Raw genomic sequence first — 6576 nt, 5'->3', positions numbered from 1 at the left:
TATGACTTTAATATGTTTTAGTTTGAGTCTGAGCCAGCGCGCAAGCGCTGCTCTGGTAATCTGCTGTAGTACAGTACGGAAGTGAATCCCTGCCCACTTTCCGCCCATTTTTTTCATTGGCTTGTGTCTTTGTCCATTGTAAATGGTGGCTACTGATTCTGTAATTAGCTTGTTAGTCCCTCCTTAGTATGGCCATGTCTTCATTTGTAGCCTCTTATGGCTACTGGCCCCTTTACTTGGTTGTTACACGGTACGTGTACTATTTCCTCGATTGAGTTTCTCCTACGTTAGGCACGACGGCGTGCTTTGCTTACATTCAGCGGGGCATGCGGCTTTCACTTTCGAAGCAGCTGGAACAATGGCAGCAGCTTGTTCAATCTCGCACTCGAAAGGAGGGAAAAAACCAAACAAACACACCAATCCGAGATGGGCCTGCCTCTCACACAGCCAGAGGTTGGTTCCTCACAAGCTTGACTTGGCAACCATGTTAAAATGGCAATTATAACAGTACACTCAAGCAAAAGAAAACTATTAAAAAAAGATGGAATGCCTTACGAGTTCTTTATCTTAAAAATGAGAAATGTAGATTTTTGTAAGTAATAGCGTCCAAAAAAGTATTTAAAATATTTTTAAAATGAATCTACTTTCACAGGTATTTTGTGAGATGCAGCGCCTTCACCGAGCCTCATCAGGTAGGAAGGGAGGCCCGAGTTCAGAGGAAGGGTCCTGTGATGGCGAACATGGCTGAGCACCGAGTAAAGGCAGCAGCAAACATCCCGTCATTCGGGGCTGGCTCCGGTTCTTCGTCTTTGTTTCCAGCTCCGGGGGTTCAGAGATGGCGGCGCTCGGGAAGGTCTTTGCTGTTCCCCAGGTGAGTCTCTGAGGGGTAACGGTGGAGTCGAGAGTGACACTCTGTGCCTGAGAGCAGCAGGGGTAACAAGGCAGAGAAGGATAACGGGAGAACCCTCGCCAGATCCTCCTGACGCCCACCTGTGCTGTCCCTAGCCTGCAGTGACTCCTGACCTGGGTGACACGCAGCCCCCCTCGGTGGCTCTTGGCTGCAGCACAGGCCTGAAATTATATTCTAGGGATAATTTATAATTTCACATTCAGACCTGTTCAGTACGCAATGCATTCTGGGAGCTGTAGTCTTCGATTATCTTTTATAGAATCCGACTAAAACACATGACAAGCGTAATCTTGTGAAACAAAAATCAGATTATAAATTTGGGGGAGACTAGTTATCGAAGCAAACCCCAGATTATAAATTCCCCTAGTCCAGTTCCGAAACCCACAGCTATTGAAACGTGCCCAGCTGTCCACGCCCGCCATGAGCATGGTAGTGTCTCCCAGCCTGTGCCTTTGGGGCCGCACAGCTGCAGCAGCGGGCAGTGTGTATACAACAGCTTTGGGGGTGGCACTGCCCAGATCTCTCTTGCTAGCGGCACACGTGTGTGATAGCTAGTTAGAGGCCTGAAGAGTAATCTGTAGGTGTGCATACTGCGGCATTGCATGTCACATACAGATAACCTGCCCTGCTTGCAGTGGGTGCGGGGTGTTCAGATGTTTGCTCTTCTCAGGGATGCTGTGTGCCTGCTGCTGACAACATCCTATCTTGGAACACAGTTTAGTGCTCATTTCCGGTGCTTCTTCCACCCCCTGCTCACCTCCACCCTCCATCCTAGCGCCCCTTGCCAGCCTTCCCCTCCACTGAAGATGGCCAACGTTCTGTCATCACTTCAAAGGACACTTTACATACATGAAGACACTAGAAGGGATTTGTTTGGGAGCGGGAGCACAGCGTGTGGTGTCACATGTTTGCAATTTTTGAGAGGCAAGTTTACAAAATGAACAACTGGTATTCAAACAAAATGAGATAATCCTAAACTTTGATAAACCACCAGTAACCATCTCATACCACCCAGTGAGCACCTCCTGCACAGGGCAGTGGGAACCAGGATCCTCGACATCTAATCTCAGCTTTACCATTTCACCAGCATATATGGGGCCAAACGCCATATTCTAAAGCTGGGCACGGACCACACTCTGGGGCATATTAGCAACGGCTGGCAATATAATTATCGCCGCTTTAGCGTCCGTTTGTGGGCGAAAAGCGGCGATAATTATATCGCAACATCATCAAGGACACGCTAGCGCGTGTTTCCTTGATGTAGAGCCCGTTTTTTCACAGCCTCGCCTTGCATCGCTAATGAGATGCAAAGAAGGCGTGGCTGTGAAAACAACACATGTTAATATCGTGAAGGCAGCTTTGCGATATTAACAAGGAGGTGCAGCGATAAAAAAAATCGCACTACCTCGGCCTTAACTCAGGAATTTAACGTCTGTTAAATTCCTTGCTAAGGCATACTTTTAATGGGATATGGATTATGCTGATAGGACCACAGGGTCCTATCAGCAATGTAATCGCTGTTTTCAATGGAGTATTGCTAGAAAACCAGCGATGTTCCATGGTAAACACCGCTATCGCTGAAATATTATTGCCATAGCGCTATGCGTTGTAAATATAGCGTTATCATGCCGATAATATTCAGCGATAGCTGGCGATAATATTTCTATCGCTATGAACGGCCAGCGATAATTATCGCTGGCCGTTGATAATATGCCCCATAGTGACTTACTTGGGAACAGCAGCCTGTTGTAAGCTTTTCCTTTTACTTCTAAGTTGTTAGGAGTTCACTTTTCATCGATGTATTCCTTCCTCCTATTCTCCTTCCTGTTCTGTACCATTTCCTCCCGAATTACATACTCCCTTCCCCCACCCTGCCTCTCCATGCCTTACGATCTGTTTGGTACGTTCTCGGCTGTCATCTGACATCTTAGAATGTTTTTGAGTGACAGCTGACCTTACCATCAGAATCACTGCCACTCCAGTTGGGGTCTATTGAACTAGTTGGAAATGTGGAACCCGGAAACATGCTTTTTAATTCCAGTGCCCTATTTGGCCAAATTGTGTGCTCTGCGCGAGCACTTTTTCAGCTTATTCCTGCGCTCCCTTTTGCCAAGAATGCATACCTGGCAACATTTGGGGACAGGAAAGTGGGGACTTCCGGAAAAAAAAATGGGGGAATGTGCGTGTCCAATTGACTTCTATTGAAGCTGAAGAAATATTAGGTAAAACAAAGCTAAAAGAAAAAACAAGCATTTACAATGCAATAGGTCTCGCATTTACGCGAGTTTAAGCTATTGGCATTGCAAATGACAATGCCTTTTATTTATGTTTTAAAAACCAAAACTATCCAACACTTTCCCTGCTGTTTCACTCCCTGGAGAGGGAATAGTATTTGTATCCCTCCGCTATCCAACACTTTCCCTGCTGTTGCACTCACTGGAGTGGGAAAGATAATTTTTACCCCTTTGCTATCCAACACTTTCCCTGCTGTTGCACTCACTGGAGTGGGAAAGATAATTTTTACCCCTTTGCTATCCAACACTTTCCCTGCTGTTTCACTCCCTGGAGAGGGAATAGTATTTGTATCCCTCCGCTATCCAACACTTTCCCTACTGTTGCACTGACTGGTGTGGGAAAGATCATTTTTACCCCTTCGCTATCCAACACTTTCCCTGCTGTTTCACTCCCTGGAGAGGGAATAGTATTTGTATCCCTCCGCTATCCAACACTTTCCCTACTGTTGCACTGACTGGTGTGGGAAAGATCATTTTTACCCCTTCGCTATCCAACACTTTTCCCTACTGTTGCACTCACTGGAGTGGGACCAGCCGCGGCCGCTGTAGGTAAGTGCAGTGGGGCCGGGTGGGGGTGGGAGTTCCACAGACGACTACAAGGGAACATTCATTATTTATATATTGTTTCCTCGTGATTGTCAATAGAAATCCCCCCTGCCCGGCCCCACCGCTCTTACTTGCAGCTGCCGCGGCGAGTGGGAATAGTAATTTTACCCCTCCACTATCCAACATTTTCACTACTGTTGCACTCACGGACGTGGGACAAGTAATTTTTACACCTCAGCTATCCCACACTTTTACAGGTCCAGCTTATCCATAAAGGCTATAAGGCTACTAATTAAAGACCTCAAACCCTTCAGTGTACAGGACATCAGGACGGCGTAAAGCAGAGCAGGTTCTAAAGTGTGCACGATCTTGAGCAGATCCTTCCATAAGCATTAATTTGAGCCACTGATGTAAAGAGGAAGCAGGATGGATGGCAGAACATATACCTGGTGCACGTCTCGCTGTAGATCCAAACAAATCAGTGCATTTCCTCCTGATCCTTACATAACAGTTGCACACACTACACACTGTAAGGCCCAAAGAAAAACAACCAGATTCTTGTCCGGCCCCAAGTCAGACAAAATATCCAAAGTTTGCTGCGATTGACTCTATCCAAAGTGCTGCTTGAGTCCATGAAGGAAAGAAGCCGCTTACCCCCTCTGGCAATTGTGTAATTATGGCTAATTCGGTGAAGAATGTGGAATTGTTCTAGGCTGCTAAGCCCTTCTCTAAACCAAAATTGTGCAGCGGAGACCACTTGGTTGAGGTAGTTCACCCCCTCAATCCTGCTATAACTTTGACTTAGAGTCTAGAAGAGAGATTGACTTGTAGCAATGAGGGTCTTGTGTGCTGCCTATCTTTATAAATGGGGATGATCGCGGCTGAGTGCCGGGAGCATGGTATGCTGCTGATAATGACACTCTTAGCCACTCTAGTGACAACGGGTGCCCAAAACTCAATGTTCTCCTTATAGAGATCCGTTTGGACTCCGTCAGGCCTGGGTGCCTTCCTCTCTGATGGACAAGGGAAAGGCAGGTGGCTCTTCTCAACTGCAATCCGTAGGGTTCGCGCAGGATTAAATAGTTTTCAAATGATTAAGGCAAAGTTTAGCGCTGATGGTTGACCCTACACCTTCAGTGAGGGCTACTGTGATTTTGGGGTGATTGACAATCGTTCAAAAAAACTACTTTGTGTCCTTAACTACAAGAGCAGTAGCCAAGTTGTCTCACATTTTCTGTGTCATTGTCCGCTTTTTGTACTTTATTGCTTTTTTATATGTGGTTCGGCAGGCCACCAATTTGGGTCTATCCATAGTCACATATGATGGCTTTGCGTAACCACTTCTTTGCCACTCTGCACTGCTTGTTAATCCAGCCAGGGTCGGAGTTATTACTAACTTGCACCGGACACAGAAGGCTGCCTTTAATATTATCAATCAGGGTGTGAAAAGCTAGAAGGATGGCATCACAAGGTTGGGTTGGCCACAAAAGATAATCCATAAATAACAGTAGGTTAGATTTCATCACAATGGTGACAAATGTAGAAAACACGACATTCCATCATCAGAACCTTAACCCATGGTCATGCTAGGAGATATCCAATCAGAGTAGGTAGGTTGAGGTTCCCCGGAAGGTTAAGAAGAAACTCAATGAGGTTGTGGTTGTTGACCGCACCCTTGCCACTGTCCCCCGCATCCGAAGGGTGACCGCAGGCGGCAGATCATTCTCCCACCTCGCTGCCAAGACATGGAACACCCTCCCCATCCGCCTGCGGCAGACCGAAGACCTTCTAACCGTCAGGAGACTTCTCAAGACCTGGCACTTCGAACAGTAGCAGTGTCCCCTCCCCCCCCCCCCAGCGCCTCGAGACCCTCACGGGTGTGTAGTGCGCTTTACAAATGTTATGATTGATTGATTATCATTCAGATAGGACATCTGGCCCAATAAATTCCAACAGATTAGTTTCAACAAAGTACCTAAGCAACCACCCCCAACAAGGCTGGGCAGAGTAGCTGTAAGGGTTGGGTTAGGAGGCACAAACGCTCCAATAACCTTACTGCATGGAGAAGGGGAAGTCATAGCCACGTAAAGTTAAACCAATTAAATTAGACATACCCCAAAAGGGTTCTGGCCACCTATGAGTACAGATCTATCTTCCTGAGTGCTGTTGACGTCAGTCCATAGCATAAAGGTCTGTCAGCGGATGTTAGAGTAATCAACCTGAATTGAAGTTTTGCGTGTAAGATCCAGGCCATTGTGTGAATGTATGTAAAAGAAACCTACGGGTAGCATGATCTCTGTGAAGCACATTATACTCCTTCTAACAGATTGAAGAGACTTCTGAAGTATGGTGGGTACATTTATTTTAAGGAGAGACTTATTGAGCTCAGGAGTCACTGGAGCCATGTGGACTATTTCTAAACTCATTGCAAGGGCAGAGAGGATTAGTGCTTATAATCACTCTGCTTCTTCAACTGAGTTCGAGGCTAGAGGGCATTTCCAGCACATACAAGCACTTGCCCTATGCATGTTGCAGGCAGTAAGTCTCGGATTTCAAAAAGGACTAAAGAAATGTCTGAGAAACTATTGGCCTAAATCCAACAGATTTCAATTTTGGGAGCTTCATAATCAATCAATCAGGATTTTATATAGCGCGGCTACTCACCTGTGAGGGGCTCAAGGCACGGGGGGGCTGCTAATCGTCTGGGGGTGGAGGTTCAGTCGAAGAGCCAGGTGTTGAGATCCTTCCTGAATTGGGTCAGTGACAGGGATTGCCTGAGGTGGAGAGGCAGGGTGTTCCAGGTCTTGGGGTGAAATAGGAGAAGGA

The 6576-nt window shown here is 46.6% G+C and overlaps 1 long non-coding RNA gene across 1 annotated transcript in view; it reads left to right on the top strand.

The window, feature by feature from the left end:
• The first annotated feature begins 230 nt into the window (after positions 1-230).
• The window catches only part of LOC146783089 (uncharacterized), a 62311-nt gene continuing 55965 nt past the window's right edge, over positions 231-6576 (top strand). Inside the window, exons 1-2 of the long non-coding RNA XR_014972183.1 lie at positions 231-453; positions 653-871. This is a non-coding gene — a long non-coding RNA (uncharacterized LOC146783089). The remainder of the gene's footprint in view (positions 454-652; positions 872-6576) is intronic.

The sequence above is a fragment of the Triturus cristatus genome, chromosome 12, assembly GCF_964204655.1.
Source record: "Triturus cristatus chromosome 12, aTriCri1.1, whole genome shotgun sequence".
Taxonomy (NCBI): Eukaryota; Metazoa; Chordata; class Amphibia; order Caudata; family Salamandridae; genus Triturus; species Triturus cristatus.
Note: the sequence above shows the minus strand (reverse complement) of the source record. Positions and strands in the feature narration are given on the sequence as shown.